Raw genomic sequence first — 18606 nt, 5'->3', positions numbered from 1 at the left:
CCTCATAATCAGCTTGACAAAGAACCCAAGGGCAGCAGCTCCTCACCTGTCTGTCTGCTCTCCCTCTGAGGGTGCATTCTTCTTGAACAAATTCTCAGTTTACTTTCTTAACCTCCTTGCTTGTCTCGGAATTCTTCTGTGACAAAGAAAGAACCTAAAATTCACTGGAAACACAGTTTTCTACCATCAGATACTATGTGACAACTGTTGTATGAAGACTCTACCTTTTGGGGTAACTTTTTATGTAGGGGTAGATAAGTTTTGCACTTCAGACTGACTAGAGCTTATTGTGTGGAGTAATTATTTATGTGGTGGCTTACTATTTCAAAATCACTTACTTGTGTCATTTGACTTTTAACATTCCTTTGTGATTGAAAAAGGCAAGTGAAAAACTCATTCTACAGATAGGAGAAATTACCCTGGCTTAATGGTTTATAGTCTCTGTCACACAAGTAGCTAGTGTTTATCTTTAATTCAGGGATCTTTTCATTACAACACTCAGAGGAACAGAGGGCTGGAAATTTTCAAGATTTAATGTATACGAGGATCATAGTCTTTAATTGGGATGAACAGAAATGACAAATACCTGATCACAGGGAATTGGTTTTGCTGTTTATCTTTGCCTTTCTGACTCTTAAACTCTGGATGTGTTATAAACAATCTTCTGCTGGGTTTTATAGCTTTGTTTTGGTGTCTTTGTGCTTCTCCTAAGGCTGTCACCAAAATGTCAAAGGATGCTGACATTTCAGTTGATTTTGAATGGCCATTAACTTTTTAAAAATTGAAGCGATCTGATATGCAAACAGGCAGGCTTTCCATATGGTACCTAACATATACACATACCATAATATATTGTATATTGAGTTTCAGAAAACTCCTAGCTACCTTATTAAATACTCAACTGACACTTACCTCCTGCAGTATTAACATTTATTTATATTATTTAAATTATATTACTGGGCTTCCCTGGTGGCTCAGACAGTAAAGAATTCACCTGCAACACAGGGAATTATAAGTATACACTACTAGGAAATTACAAATATATACCTCCTCTCCTGAAGGAAATACACAGAACAAAAACAAATCTTGCTTTTTAAATTAGTTGTTGAAATGAATTCTATTCTAATCAAGTAATACTTTCAATAACACTAAATAGTGCTGCATTTAGTAACATTTATACCTCCCAAACCCCAGATTTTTATTTTAAATACTTACAGACTTTATATTCTTTATTCTCAGTCCTCACTATTAGTCCATCAATCATCAGTTTATTCCCACCCATATTTTTATTTTTCCTGGCACTTTTCATTTCTAACTTCCTACTTTCTCTATGAAAAAGAAACTCAGAAAATACCCAATTTTAATGATGTTTAAAGTTAGGCTCTACATGAGAGTTTAAGTTAATGTGAGAGCGGTCAGGGGAGACACCCTGTGTGGGTCTGAAGCCCACCATTTAGGAACTGGGTAATGTTAGACCAAAAAACTAAAAATTAGTACTTCTGGTAATAACAATTCTGATCTTATAAAGGAATTACGGGGATTAAATAAGTTAATATTTTGAATGTCAATCAAGTCCCTGGTGATGGGTGCCAGACGTGTTTGATAAAAGTCTTAGGAGATTCCAATGAGCAGCCATGCATCTAACCCAGGGCTCTGGCCCTGGCTATACATGAGGCTCACCTTGTAGCTCTTAAAAATGACTCGTACTTGGACTCTGCATTCATTTTCAATCACTGCTATAAAAAATTCTCACAAACTCAGCAGCTCAAATAGACATAAACATACTAACTTATAATCTGGGAGGTCAGAAGTCCAAAATGAGTCTCACTGGATGCACCCCACAATGTCAGAGGGCTGTGTTCCCTTCTAGGGGCTTTAGAGGAGAAGCTGTTTCCCTGTTTTCTCTGGCTTCCAGAAATTACCTGAATTTGGGGGTTGGTGGCCCCCTCCTCTCCTCTTCAGAGCCTGTAATGAATGAGTCTTTCTCATATTGCATCACTCTAACACAGACTCGTTAGACACCTGTCCTCTACCCCATCTAAAGAAGCCTCTGATGACACTGGGCCCAACTGTATACTCCAGAATAATCTAACGTAAGGTCAATTAACAATGCTGATCCCATCTGTTACCTTGATTGCCCTCTGCCAAGCAAGGGACTCACCCTCGCCAAGCAAGGGTTCCAGGAATCAGGGCATAAACATCTTCTGGAGGCCATTATTCTGTTTACTGCAGACTCCCACCCTCCAAAGAGCCAGAGTTAATTGCTCTTGGCAAGGATACATGCTTCACACACTCACTAAGTGATTCTAATGTCCAGATTTGCTTGAGAACTACTGATCTCAATTACTATCAGGGTTCCATGAAACATAATGCCCATAAAATGTTCAATAATGCTAAAATTAGATTTGGAAAGCATTTAATTAAACACATTAGATGTTAAAGACAGTATGAAGTTCTATAATAGAGAAATCTGTTCAACCCCATTTAACCAATCTCTCAAACTTTTTAGAGTAATATCTGTTACAGGTCCAAGGAATTATTTTTCTACATAAGGTTTTTGGGATTTAATGCTCTAGGGAGGAAAATGAGTATAATGGTATTTTTTGTTTTCTTTACTCTGATGCTTTTTAAAAATTATTTTACTACTAAGCTGTCTGTTGAATTTAGGATATGGCTCTTGAAATCCAAATTTAAGACACTCTACTCAACATTGTATTACTATTTATGTGATTAAGAACCAAATGGTCAATATAGTATAATTGAATCATTCTTTGAGGAGAAAAGAAAGAGCAAGAGAGCTCCCCAAACAGAACAATTTTGTTAAATAAAAGACTTGGTTTTCTCATGCTGAGGACTGAATTGTTTACACAAAATCACATAATGACTTAATGCCATAAACAGAATTAAATCACTCTATTTTATAGATGCATATTGTGAAGACAATTAGGGCACATCTAAAAAATCATGAAAACTGAGTCCGTATTTCCTAGAAGACTCACTAAAAGAGATAAAATAGATAAACTATTTCTTTCTTAAATTTCTCAGCAGAAATCTACCTTCTTGTCTCAAGTCAATGTGGAACATGTAAGTGTCTGGGATAGTTTGTATCTATTGAAGAGAGACTCATGATTAATAACTGAAATAATTTGACAGCTACATTCTTATGTTTCAGAAGAGGGATAATTCAGGACAAATAATCAAAGAGGTTATATAAAGATTTTTGATGGTAAAAGAGCAAGCAGGTACTCATGAAAGATTCTCCCTTAAGGTAAACAAAGGCAAAGGGTTATTTCTGGTTGTTGAATTATCTGCATCCCATGCTTGGTGTATGCATGCTCAGTCGCTCATTTGTGTCTGACTCTGTGATCCCATGGACTGTATCTCACCAGGCTTCTCTGCCCAAGGAATTTTCCAGACAAGAATACTGGAATGTGTAGCCATTTGGCACTCCAGGGGATCTTCCCACCTGGGGATTGAACCCGTATCTCCTGCACTGGCAGGCAGATTTTTATCACTGCACCACCTAGGAAGCCTCATCTCATGGGGGGACTGTCCTCCAACGGCTAACTGCGTTTACAGCACATTCAGAGAGTCTAGGGTCAGTAGCTGGAGACTGACTGTAAAATTTCAAGAATTCAAGTTATTGCAGGTTACAAAGAAAATGTCCAACCCCGCCTACTGCCTAACTCAAAAAATACTGTTCACTGGGTTGCTTTTTTGATATTGAGCTCCACGAACTGTTTGTAAATTTTGGAGATTAATCCCTGCCAGTCTCATTATTTGCAAATATTTTCTTCCATATATACACACCACTAAAAACAGATAACCTGTAAGGACCTACTGCATAACACAGGGAACTATGTTCAATATTCTTTAACAAGCTAAATGGGAAAAGAATTTGAAAAAGAATAGATAAATGTATATGTACAATTGAATCACTTTGTTGTACACCTGAAACTAACACAACACTGCTAATCAACTGTACTTTAATATAATATAAAATTTTTTAAAAAATATTGTTCAGGGCTTTTCTTCCTGCTTAAATAGTGGCATACAGTCACATAGGATATACAGAGGTACTGAACCACACAGCTCTGGAACCCACACCCTTATATTAAATCCCAACTGCACGTTTAATTGGATGAATGACCTTGATAGGTTATTTAACCTCTATGACCTTGGATTCTTCATCAGCAAAACAGACAAGTGATACCTTAGTACTTAGAACTTAGTAAAAGCCTCACTAAATATCAGTTCTGGTTTTTTAGCTCATTATGTTTATATATATTATAAAGTAATAAGATTAAGTGCTTAGACAAATTTATTTCAAGTGTGTTATTTTATAAATTTGATTAAAAGTACAATCTGCAATGCATAAAAGAAGTTTAAGAAATGAAGTGGAATTTCATTTGAAATACTGTGACATGTGATGTGCATAATTTTTCCACAAATTAACACCATTGATTTGTGGAAATAAAAGCTATTTTTAAAGCTCTATTCTCATATTTCAGAGAAAAACATGGAGTCCAAAAGAGATTAAATGACTCATATCTTTAAACACATAAAAAATAAAGGACAAAATGGCAAAGTTGTAAAGATTTCATGCTTAAACAATTTTACTCTATTAAGATCTAAAAACTACTTAAAATTCTCGAGGGAAGTTTTTTTGTACTGAAGTTTCTTCAAATACCTCATTCAGAAAACACGCACTAAATATCGTGTCAGTCACCAGTCACCATGCTGAAGGCGGAACAAAAGTTGAACAGTGATAAAAAGGTATGTGGGAATTAATAAGATGAGATTTTTTTGACAGTGTTAGGATGGAAAAGGCCCTTTGACTCCAACATTTTTGTATTACTGATGAGGTCATCGAGTTCTAGAAAATGTTTAAATAACTTGCCCATAATCCCTCAGCCAGCAAAGGACATATTTAAGTTCTGTAACTCCCAGTTTGCCTACCCAGCAAATATTGACCTTCATAGGAGATTCTGAGGCATAGAGAAACCAAGGTAACCAATCCTTATGCAGAATAATGGAGGAGAAATGCAGTGTTGGAAATTTTTCTGAGCATTAATAAGAAACCTTATCTGAGCCTTCTCCCAGGATATTGGATTTTTTAAAGGTCTTGGGTTTAAAAAGCAGATTTTTGATTTTGAAATTTCAACTAGCTATTAGGAAGCTAAGGCATTACAGAAACAATGAAAAACCAGTAAACAAGGGAGTAAACACATCTCTTTTTTCTCACAACATGACTCTAATTGTCGACCTAGGATTCTTTTTCCCTTTTTAAATTTTTATTGGGTGTGGCTGATTTACAGCGTTGTGTGACCTAGGATTGTTGATCTTTCTCTAACCTGTGTATTTGCCTGATTCCACCTGAGAATTGTCATGTTCTTCCAACCTCACCCTACTGGACTCATGCACTGTATTGTTCACTGTGCTGGCCCGAGAGCCTCACAGGGTTCCCTGTGCTCTCCTCCTTCTGACTCCTGCTCGACCCACCCTGTCAAGCTAAAAAGGGATCATATTTTTCCCCCATATTTGAAAACATCAATCTTTACTCCCCCACTGAGCGTTTTCCCTGTATGCAACACTGTACTGTGCACTCTCTATTACAAGGTCCTGTGATCCCACTTCTACTCCACTGTAATTATTTCTGATGTGATTTCCCTGCTTCCAAGCCCGCCTGTATATAGCTGCCAGGTAATCTGCTTAAAGTCCAGCTCCAGTTACACTGGACCCTGGAACAACAACGGACTGAACTGTGAGGGTCCACTTACACATGCATTTTTTTTCAGCATTAAATACTATAGTACTACAGGGTTTGTGGTTGACTGAACCGGGGATGTGGAACCACGCATGTGGAAAAACTGCAGATGTGAAGGACCAACTCTAAGTAATACTTCAATTTTTGACTATAGGGTCAGCATCCCTAACCTCTGTGTTGTTCAAGGGTCAACTGCATATTATTCCTCTGATTAAAAAGTAAAAACACTATACACACACACACACACACACACACACACACAAATAAATGCAAGTTTCATAAAAACAGCGAAAACTGAATAAGGTCTGTTAGCAGTAATGTTGTTGTTGTTCAGTTGCTAAGTCCTGTCCGACTCGTTGCAACCCCATGGCCTGCAAGCATGCCAGGCTTCCCTGTCTATCACTATCTCCTGGAGTTTGCTCAAACTCATGTCCATTGAGTCAATGATACCATCCAATCATCTCATCCTCTGTTGAGTCCTTCTCCTCCTGCCCTCAATCTTTCCCAGCATCAGTTTGTTCCAATGAATCAACTCTTCGCATCAAGGGGCCAAAGTATTGGAGCTTCAGCTGTAACGTACTGAATTCAATTTTCTGGTTTGACATCACACTGTAGCTGTATATCATGTTGTTGGTTCCCAAACTGCCTCTCACACACACAGGGCAAGGAGAAACCAAACAAAGAAGCAAATCCCTCTAGACTGCTGGTGGCAGGTTTAATGAGCAGGGGTCTTACTTGAGGAGGCTTGTTTAGGGCAGCCGCCAAGACTTCTTGGGACAGCTCGCGCTCTGGGGACAGTAGGCAGAGCATACATTCCAAGGACAGGGGATGGAGGAAGGGGTTCTCTGAACAACCTGTTCCAGCTCGTGGGTCAACCACTGGTCACATCCCATCACCTCCTCCAACAAAGTCACCCCTGGCAGAATCTGAGTGCTAGGTACCTGACACGCTTTCTACTATGTACTTCCTAAGCTCCTAATTTCGTCAAAATGTAAAACAACCAACAAAAAGGTAAAATTTGTAAATGGGTTTTTTCACATTTTCAAAATAAACATGATATTCTATTTTGTACTTCAGGGAACTCTCCAGAGCAGAACCACTTACAAGTTCCCAAAAGACCTAGTGTTTATTGAGACATTTTGCCTTGGCCTTTCAATGCCTCTCTCTCCCTCATTTGGCTTGTCACTTTCTCTTCGAAGGTGTACCTTAATTAAGGTGTACCTTAAATACCACTTTCCCTTCAGGCCCTGCCTGATCCCTCATCAGCTAAACACAGTCTCTCCCACCCACAAAATCTTGTCCCGTGTCTCTTTTGACACTTGCTGTCGTTCAGTCACTATGTTGTGTCTGACTCTTTGCAACCCCACGGACTTGCAGCATTTACAGTATTAGATTATTCAATTTGTGGACTGATTTTCAGCTCCCACTCAATTATAAACTCTTAGAGGACAAATTCTATATCTTAATTATCTTTCAATGCCCCAAGATTCTATTAAGTACTTTGCCCAATATTTACTAAAGTAAAAAGACTTCTGCTTCCAATAGGCAAGTGAAAGTGGACATCAGTTATAATCAACTTAATAAAACAAAAATTTTACACCCTGAGGAGCAAAATAATACATGTGCTTTAACTGAGTGAAGCTTTGCATGTATGAATATTTTCTGTTAGAAACAGCAGGAAGTAAAGATATTATTTGGGTACTTGCTCAGGAGTTAAACTTGTATTTGCCTATGCAACATTCAGGCAAACTCTATGGTGTAAGTTGCATAGAAGATCCACACCAATTAAAAAGAAAGGTCTCTTTCTTTAGATTAAATAAGCAATGCCTCTAAAACTGTGCTTTGGTTTCATCCTTCCATAAATTATTTTCTTTGCAATATAAATGCCTTTCTCTTTACTTCCCTTTATCTTCTCATTGTTTCCTTCCATCATAAAGGGTCCAGCAAGTCCCTCCAGTCACCGGGGTGTGGTCCCAACACATAAAGTCTGTGGTGACTTCAATCTGAGATTCCTATTTCACTGCAAGATGGTATTCCAGTTGTGAGGCTCAAATAATTATTTATCTGGCACTTAGTGTGACATAGCATTATTATTTCAGCACCGTCTTTGATGAAAGAATATGGAAGCAAATAAATAATATAACAGTGTAAGAGGAAGCTCAATTTTTTTAATTTATTTTAATTGGAGGCTAATTACTTTACAATATTGTGGTGGTTTTTGCCATACACTGACATGAATCAGCCATGGGCGTCCATGTGTCCCCATCCTGAACCCCCCTCCCCCCTCCCTCCCCACCCCATCCCTCGGGGTCATCCCAGTGCACCAGCCCCGAGCACCCTGTCTTATGCACTGAACCTGGACTGGTGATCTGTTTCACATATGGTAATATACATGTTTCAGTGCTATTCTCTCAAATCATCCCACCCTCACCTTCTCCCACAGAGTCCAAAAGCCTGTTTTTTACATCTGTGTCTCTTTTGCTGTCTTGCATATAGGGTCATCGTTGCTGCTGCTGCTGCTAAGTCGCTTGGGTCGTGTCTGACTCTGTGCGACCCCATAGATGGCAGCCCACCAGGCTCCTCTGTCCACAGGATTCTCTAGGCAAGGATACTGGAGTGGATTGCCATTTTCTTCTCCAGAGTCATCATTAGCATCTTTCTAAATTCCATATATATGCGTTAATATACTGTATTGGAGTTTTTCTTTCTGACTTACTTTGCTCTGTATAATAGGCTCCAATTTCATCCACCTCATTAGAACTGATTCAAATGCATTCTTTTTAAATAGCTGAGTAATATTCCATTGTGTATACATACCAAAGCTTTCTCATCCATTTGTCTGCCGATGGATATCTAGGTTGCTTCCATGTCCTGGCTATTGTAAACAGTGCTGTGATGAACACTGGGATACACGTGTCTCTTTCAATTCTGGTTTCCTCGGTGTGTATGCCCAGCAGTGGGATTGCTGGGTTGTATGGCAATTCTATTTCCAATTTTTTAAGGAATCTCCACACTGTTCTCCATAGTGGCTGTACTAGTTTGCATTCCCACCAACAGTGTAAGAGGGTTCCTTTTTCTCCGCACCCTCTCCAGCATTTATTGTCTGTAGACTTTTTGATACCAGCCATTCTGACCAGCGTGAGATGGTACCTCACTGGGGTTTTGATTTGCACTTCTCTGATAATGAGTGATGTCGAGCATCTTTTCATGTGTTTGTTAGCCATCTGTATGTCTTCTTTGGAGAAATGTCTGTTTAGTTCTTTGGCCCATTTTTTGATTGGGTCATTTATTTTTCTGGAATTGAGCTGCAGGAGTTGCTTGTATATTTTTGAGATTAATTCTTCATCAGTTGAGGAAGTTCAATTTTTAAAACAATTTATGCATACCTATTTACTTCATGTGAATCTCTGCTGTAGTTTCCAAATTACAAAAACAACTTGTTTTAATCTACTAATAAGGGATGTATTTTTCAGACAATGTCTCCTACCTTGAGCTGTTTTATTATTTGGGGTGACTGAACCGCTGACATTCCACAATGAACTCACATTCAATGGAGCATTTTGAGGGCTTTCTAAATGACAGGTTCTGTGCCTGACACTCAATGGACTTATCTGACTTGCTAGTCTCTGTGGTGAATTTGAACGTGGTAAGCATTCCTTCCAACCTCAGCCAGTGCCTCCTTGTTAATAAATTAATATAAAATGTTTTAAAGAATAAACTGGAGTTGGTAATATCATCTATGGTTTGTACAGCTCATGAGTCTCATTCAAGGATCAACCCAGGATCATATGCCTAAGTAGCACCAAGAACTAATGAAACTGAATTGACTGAAAATTACTTCTTTATAACTACGCTTGTTCCCCAACACGCATCCATTGATAATTAGCTTAATTTCTGTTCTTAATTTCTGTTCTGATCCTCAGCTAAGCTCAGACCTTTAAAGATGGAACTTTTAAAAATAAACTCCTCAAACTACAACCACTTCACCTGCTCCAGTGCACAAGTTCTTCCAAAATTTGCAAAGTCAAAGAGAAGCATATGTTTCTCAAGAAGAATGTGAGAAATGTGTTTGCACATTTCTTTTATATGCAAATGTGCTTTAATAATCACCTTGAGCTCAGAGCAACAGTAACTCTGTCCAACATAATCTAGAAAGAGCCTGACACCGCTTTTAAGTTGGATGGATGATTCTAAAGAAACCAATATTTCTGGCACCACATAACTTCAGAGAAGCATTAGGAAATCCACTTATTTTTAGTTTCATGAGCTCATAAGGAAATAAACTTACATTAGAATTAATGGCAGAGATAGAGGTTTCCTCTCAAGATTTCTTCAAAGTTATAACCAGGAGTTAGAAATAAAAATCTAGTAAAAAAAAAATTTTGTTTCCCAGAGATCCCTCACCAGGGGAGAAGAGTATACTTGTAATCCAGAGATTTAGGGGAAAATAATACAGCTTGGTACTAGTGGAAGTAAAAGGTACTAGTGGAAGTAAAGTATAATCAGTTTAATTTATTAACACCTTAATTGTATACCACAAAGAAACAAGAATATGATGACTTCAAGATCAAGAAAAATTCTAGATACAGAGCATATTAATTCAGAGTTGTCTTGAGAAAGTCAATATAAACGATGAGAATTAAATGAAAACTTTTGAGGAAGTGAAGATATTATAGTAGTTAGGCTTTTGTTATTATTGCTTCTATTGTACATGTCTATATGTACTTACTATAACCAAAGAAATGTAACACTGAGCCCCTGTCCTCAGAAGGCTATCTAGATGTAGCAAATTTAAAGATTTATTCAAAGTAAATATTGACAACATTAAAGAAAGTACTAAGAAAAAAATTGGAACATGAGCTGAAATATAGAATAATGTATAAAATGTGTACCTCTGTAACAAAATTTGCACAGATGTAGAAGAGGACAGAGAAGAAAGAAACATGAACAAATGCAAACACAGTATCTAGGCTCTGTAAACTTGAAGAGTTTTTAATTGCAAAATTAGATAAGAATTACTCCAGGCAGATAAATTCTAAAATTATTATAAAGTTAGTAATTATAAGAGTTCTTGAGTAGAATATGAAAGAAAAAACTGAATGGCATGCCAATTAAGCCATAAATCAAAGGGAGAAAGGCTACACGGAGTGAGTTAAGAATCTACTGTGTGTGTTCATTTGTGCAGTGATAGGAGCTTTCACAGGGGTCTTCCCAAGTGGTGCTAGTGGCAAAGAACCTACCTGCCAATGCAGGAGACATAAGAGATGCAGGTTCAATCGCTCAGTCAGGAAGATCCCCTGGAGGAGGTCAGGACAACTCACTCCAGTATTCTTGCCTGGAGAATTCCATGGACAGAGGAGCTTGGCAGGCCACAGTCTATATGGTCACAAAGAGTTGGACATGACTGAATCAGCTTAGCACAGCACAGCTCAGGAGTTTTCATTAAGGTGGTAGTGATAGGATTTGCGAGTCAGGGGCAAATGAGAAATGCATTTCAAGTGAAGAAACAGTACAACCTGATGGTACATAGATGAGAAATTGCAGATTTATGAGGAAGAAGATATGAGCTAAATTTGATTACTAATTTTCAGGACTATAAGAATACAGAAAATAATTGCCATTAAATAATTTGTGGTGTAAGAAGGGAAATGAATGTAGAAAAACATTGGGAGTGAATTATAAATAGAATTCAAAAAAGATATGTAGTGTAATGTATTCAAATGGGTATTATCTACTGGCAATTCAAAATGACAGCAAATTTTGGGTGAGTGGCTTGGCTAAATGCAATATATTTGTGAAGCATTAGTAGAAAGGTTACTTGAGTTCCTGAGTGTTAAAGATATTTCAAAAATGGGAAGAACAGAAAACCATGAGTTTCTTTGAAGACTGTCTCCATAGAGAATAGAAGAATAGGGGGAAAAGAAAATAATAGAGTAGAATGTCAGAGAATAGTGTAATGTATAGAAATCTAGAGAAGAAACCACTTTTAACATTAAGCTGAAGAAGGAATTCATAGGGCCTGGACTCTATCTCAGGCCTGTCCGTGCTGGCCGTGCTCGGCTGCCTCTCCAGCGGACTCTGAACTCTCTGCTTAGTGCCTGTGGGGATGACAATGGAAGGATAAGACCCCCTCCAGACAGGGGAATCTTGAAGATCACATCCAGGCTACTTATTGCCTAAGAGGAAGCATACCGTAATCACCCCTGTCTCCGGACAGGTCATAAACTTTTTTTCGTATCTATCAGGATGTAATCACAGGCTTATCGATTATTAACTGGTTAGAATGTAACTGCGGGCTTATTGACTATTGACTGTTTAGACACGTATACATGGGGTAGGTGGTGGGTTTAGACACGTACACATGGGGTAGGTGGTGGGTTTAGACACGTACACATGGGGTAGGTGGTGGGTTTAGACACGTACACATGGGGTAGGTGGTGGGTTTAGACACGTACGCATGGGGTATAAAAGATTTTCACAAATGCTGGACGGGGTCCTTGGCTAAGAGGAGACTCTGCCTTGGGCCCGCTGGCGTAATAAACTGCACTCTACTATCTGCATTGTCCTTCTGAGTGAGTCTGTTTCCCGGAAAGCATGGCTATAACAAAGCTCCATTGTGTGCATGCTGAGTCGCTTCAGTCATGTTCGACTCTTTGCGACCCCATGGACTGCAGCCCGCCAGACTTCTTTGTCCATGAGTTTATCAAGGCAAGATATACTGGAGTAGGCTACTGTTTCCTTCTTCAGGGGATCTTCCCAACCCAGGGACTGAACCCTCATCTCTTACATCTCCTGCATTGGCAGGCAGGTTATTTTACCATTAGCACCACCTGGTTCTTAAAATTTATCATCACTACTTGGAATAAAGTATATTCATCTATAGAGAATATACTTTTTTTGATGAATGAATGTAATAAATAAACCTCTAGATCTCAATGGAATCACATAACAGAAGCTTATTCTTTGCTTTCAGAAAGTCCAAAACCCATGACCTGATTGGTAGACAGCCTTCTAAGGGCTCATGTTTTGAAGCCTTTTATCTATGGTTCCTCTCTCTTCCTGGACTTCAGGAGTCCTGTGTTTCTGGCCAAGGAATAGGGAAAGAGAATGGACTATGTGTTGTAGTTTGTGTGCATCACTTTTCTTCACGTTCCACTGGGTAGAACTCAGCCACGTGGGCTTATTAATTGCAGGAAATATAATCCATAGACTCAGGAAGAGGAGGAATCTGATTTGGTGAGCAGCTAGATAATCTTCACCACACTTGGTTCTGGGGATGTACCTGATTAACAATGATAATGATGAAGAGATAGGAGCCACATCAAATTTCAACATTTATGTCATTCATATGGATGTGGAGTTGAATAATTCTTTTTCATCTTTCAATAAAATGCTTACATTCTAGCTACAAATACCACTGACTACATGAAATTTGGCAAATCACATCTCCCTTAGTAGGAGTTACAGTATTATGGCAAGTAAAGTAAATATTCAGTTTAAAACTGTAATATATTTATATATTTAACAGAAATAGAATTTGTTATACTGTGTTTGATAGAAATACAAGTGAAGGGAACTAATTCACTTACTCTTTGTGGCAACACAGACAAAACAAGGAGGAAAGCTAGCAGCAATGCAGAGTTTCCTGAATCTTTGGACAGCTGGAGTTGAGAATAATCAACAAAATAGCTGACCAGGAGACCCAAGCTTAAGCTAAGGTGAGTAAGCACCACTCCTGGTTGTTGTAACAACAAGATAACATATTATCATAAGAGTCCTGCAATGAGATAAATCACAAGCAAGGGAGGCAAAAAGTCATCTGAATAACAGTGTCTTATCTTGTTTCTCAAGTGACAAAGGTCAGAGGAAATCTGAAGAGCTGTCTCTTTAAGAAGGTGTAGATAATAACAGGAAAGACTTTGAATTAAAGAGGGTTAAAATTGAGTTTACATGCTCTCAGCTTCTGGGTCCCTCAACATAATTATTGTTCATCCCATCAATTTGCTTAAATGTCATACAAAAATGTGAAGAATTTGTAAGCTAACTCTGTCTTACCCCCACCCTTCCACTCTGCTCAGGAAGATGGAGCTGGTATGGGAAATGAAGGGTCTCACTGACCAGCATAGTTGAGAATTAGAGTGACTGTAGCAACCTGTGGCTTAGATGAGTGGTTCTCCAGCTTGTCTATACACTGAAATATAGGGGAAAAAATTAATTATGCCTGATTCCCACCCCTACTAAGTCTAGATTTCTTGATTTAAAAATCTAGATTTTTTAAAAATACAAACAGCTCACACAACTCAATAACAATAACAACAATAACAAAACCAAACAATCCAGTCAAAAAATGGGCAGAAGACCCAAACTGATATTTCTCCAAAGAAGATATACACATAATCAATATGGACAAGACAATATGCTCAACATCACTAATAATAGGGAAATGCAAATCAAAACTACAGTGAGGTACAACCTCACACTAGTCACAATAGTCATCATTAAAACGTCTACAGATAACAAATGCTCAGAAGGTATGAAGAAAAGGGAATCCTCATACACTATTGGTGGGAACGTATTAAGAAGCTGGTAGAGCCACAATGGAAAACAGTATGAAATTTTCTCAAAATCTAAAACCAGAACTATCATATGATCCAGCAATCCCACTCCTGTGCATATACCCAGACAAAACCATAATTCAAAAAGAAACATGTGCCCCTATGTGCATAACGGCACTATTCACAATAGCCAAGTCATGGAAGCACATAAACACCCATCTACAGATAAATGGATAAAGAAGACCTGGTACATCTATACAATGGTGTATCACTCAGCCATTAAAAAAGAACGAAATAATGCCTTTACAGCTACATGGATGGAATACAGATTATCATACTAAGCAAAGTATGTCTGAAAGAGAAAGACAAATACCATATGATGTCACTTATATGAGGACTTTAAAATATGACACAAATGAACCTATCTACAAAACAGAAACAGACTCACATACAGAACACACTTGTGGTTGTCAAGCGGGAAGGGAAATGGGTTCAGAGTTTAGGATTAGCAAATGCAAACCATTATGTATACAATGAATAAAAAACAAGGTCCTACTGCATAGCACAAGGAACTATATTCAATATCCTATAATAAACTATAATGGAAAAGAAAAAAAAGAAAAATCTCAATTTCTTCCAAAGCTCCCTAGGTGATCCTCATATGCAGCCAAGGCTGAGAACCTCTGACTGAGGTTTTTCTCTTTGCTCTCTTCCTACTGTCCAGGTAGCTGGAGTCTCTCTGTGAGCAAAGTGAGATTCTAGGGGAGTATTATGGAATTAAGAGTCAATACTGATTATGATTTATCAGCTGAACTTTAGTATGGTTATTGAATATTCATTTGTGTTTATGACGTGTGAGGCATTGTTTTAAAGTCTTAGAATACACAGTAAACAGAACAAAGAAAGGTCCCTTCTCCTGTGAAGCTAACATTATCTAGGAGAGACACAATAAACAATGAATTCAGTAAACAAATAAGTTTCATGTATGTTAAAAGGTGATAAAGTGCTATATAAAAAAAAAGAAAAAGTAGAGCAAAGTAAAGGGGATTGAGACCACTGGGAGAGGTGAAAGAACTACAACTTTGAACAGAGTCATCTGGGAGGACTTTCCCCTGAATTTTGTTCGCGCTTTTGTGTGCTGTTTCATTCCTTAGTCTCTCACAGTCTTGGGGTATTATGACCTACATGACGTTCAGAGAGGTAAAGAAACCTGCTTAAAATGACTGCACTAAATAGGTAGGTTATAGAGCCATGAATGGGCTTCCTGGGTAGCTCAGCTGGTATAGAATCTGCCTGCAATGCAGGACACCCTGGTTTGATTCCTGGGTTGGGAAGTTCCCCCACAGTAGGGCATGGCAACCCACTCTAGTATTCTTGCCTGGAGAATCCCATGGACAGAGGAGCCTGGCAGACTGTAGTGCATGGGGTCACAGAGAGTCAGACACGACTGAGCCAGTGGACTAAGCACAGGAGAGAGTCATGAATACAGCCCGGGTGTGTGTGAGCCCAAAGCCAGTGTTCTCACTCACTTTACATGATCCCTTCTTTCTTTGCAGTCATATTATTTCTTTATTAAACTCATGCATCTGGTTGTGTTGCCTCCATTTATGCATCATATACTTCTTCATGGCTTGTCAATCAGAACTAATGTTCCCAGGAGATCATCTGCATGTAATATAAGCCTGTCGCCCTTGAACAATGACACCAAGTTTCAAAAGAAAATATGTTTGATTTCTCTCACATGTCTGAGCTAGTCTAGATATATGCTATTTCTAACAACTATAGAAAGTTAAAGCCACAATTTCTAATTTACTGATATTTAATAGCTCCCTTCTCACTGTAATCTCATGTGACTGAAGAGAGACATCATTTCTTAACACCATCACCTTGAGACTTTGAATTTCAACCTGAACTTGAGGCGATACAAATATTCAGTCCACAGCAGAGGAATGCGGCACTTCCTAAAATTGTCAAAATGCCAAGTCTCCGTGCATCCATTCATGAAGACAAGGTGGATATAAAACACAGGTGTGTGTGTGTGTGTAAAGCTTTATTTTTCCTGTGCAATATTTCAATTCTCCCATGCCATAGGACCCTAAACTTAATAGGTGTATAGGAAATATCTGGCCTTAAAGCTTTTTTGTCCATTTCCTACTATCTTCATTGAATAACAATTTTTATCAAAAACACTTTGGTGAAATTTAAGCAATCTTTGTTCCAAGGTAATATTTTAGACATTCAAAAGGGAACATCCTTTGTGCTATGTTTAGCATATCCAAAAATAATAATTAAGGAAACCAATATGGCAACTGTGAATAGTCAATCATGTTCTATCTTTAAAATATATCTTTGGTATATTTGTTCTCAAAATTCTTGCCCAAGTCTTTATCCTCTATCAGCAAAACACTTATACAGGTCCCTCCAAATATTCACTGCTGCTCACAGAATAAAACCCAGAACCCTGATTGGCCTGCTACATCTTTACCATCAGCTCAGAGCATTTCCTGCCTGGATCACTACTACCCTTCTTTCTTTTCCTTAAATATACCCAGCCCTCTCCCACCTACAGACTTTGAACGTGTTCCCTCTACTACCAAGTTTTCTCCCCATTGGTTCATCGTTGTCAGGACGGACTCACCACAAATGTCCTACCATTTGTAGCCGTGAGTGTATCTATTAACCTAATGTAGCATCCACAGCCCATCTCTATTCCATTATTCTGCTGTTTTCAATCTACCATTTAAGAATCTCTTGTTATCTTGTTTACTTGGTTATTTTCAGTCTCATCCACTAGCAAATAGGCTCCCTGATCACACAGACCTTATCTATATGCACAGACTTTTACATCCACAGCACAGAACCCTGTCTTCAATAATCCTTCTCCAACAAAAAAATCATGGGCAAATATCTGGATAATATGTAATGGACATTAAGATCAGATGCATTTGATCCAGAATGTGTATGAAAGAAAGAGAAAAAGTGAGAAAGAACACATGTGTCTCCTTGTAGGGGTATCATGTGTATTCTGTGCAAAAAGGTTAAGTATGTGTGGTCTAGTCTCACATAGGAAGTGCAGATACATAATTTTAGATGATGAATGAATACAGTTATTTCACTACTTCATTAACTTTTAGTTCCTGTCAGTTGTACAAAGATTTTATCATTTTGTTATATAAAAATTACCTTTACATAGTTTAGGGGATAGTAGACATTAACTTTGGGGAGAGTTATTAATATTTAGACACACTTCCACTTGTCTGTTGTGATTCAGTAATAAACAGTGTGAGGCCACTGATGACTTCTAATTAAAGCCATAGAGTGAAGAAATGGACTAATACAGCATTTAAACAAAGGAGAAAAGACATTTGACAGTTTTATTCTACACAGTGCTGGAGAATTCATATTTAAGACACTAAGCTATGGAGTACTATATTAGATGACACTGCTTTAGGTGGGCTGAAAAGAAATAGGGGAAGGAAAAAAAAAACTCCAGTTTTGCTAAAGTTGGTTTCTGATGCAAAAATAATAAATGAGAGGAATTTGACATTTAAGGGAACACTATTTGTCAGAGGATTCCCAAGAGAGCAATATAACATTGCAAAGGCGACATTCAACTCCCCAGTAAGGGTGAGGATTTAGCTTAACAAATAATGATATGAAGGAAAATTTAAAAAGCACATTGTTTGATTGAATAATATTGAGGGAAACTATTCATTTAAAAATCCTGCTAACAGATGTAAGCTACCACATATAGAATGAATAAACAATGAGGTCCTACTGAATAACACAAAGAACTATATTCAATATCCTATGCTAAACCATAATGGAAAAGAATATTTTAAAAACGTGCATATGTATGTAAGCATATATCCCAATCAATGGGTTGGCAAGATCCCGTGGAGTAGGAAATGGCAACCCACTACAGGATTCTTGCTGAGAGAATCCCCATGGGCAGAGGAGACTAGTGGGTTATGGTCTGAGGGGTTGCAAAGAGTCGGACACAACTGAGCCACTAATACACACACATATAACTTAATTGCTGCTGTGTAGCAGAAATTTATACAACTGTAAATCAACTATACTTCATTTTAAAAGATGTTTTATAAACCCTAAAAATAGATTTTGCTGTGTAGTTGCAGATCTTAGGAATGTTTTGATCAGACAAATATACCAGAAACATCAGTAAGTTCAGTTGCTGAGTCGTGTCCAATCCTTTGCGGCCCCACGGACTACGTCACACCAGGCTTCCGAGTCCGTCACCAGCTCCTGGAGGCTGCTCAAACT

The sequence above is a fragment of the Dama dama genome, chromosome 18 (genome assembly GCF_033118175.1).
Source record: "Dama dama isolate Ldn47 chromosome 18, ASM3311817v1, whole genome shotgun sequence".
In the NCBI taxonomy this organism is placed as follows: domain Eukaryota; kingdom Metazoa; phylum Chordata; class Mammalia; order Artiodactyla; family Cervidae; genus Dama; species Dama dama.
Note: the sequence above shows the minus strand (reverse complement) of the source record.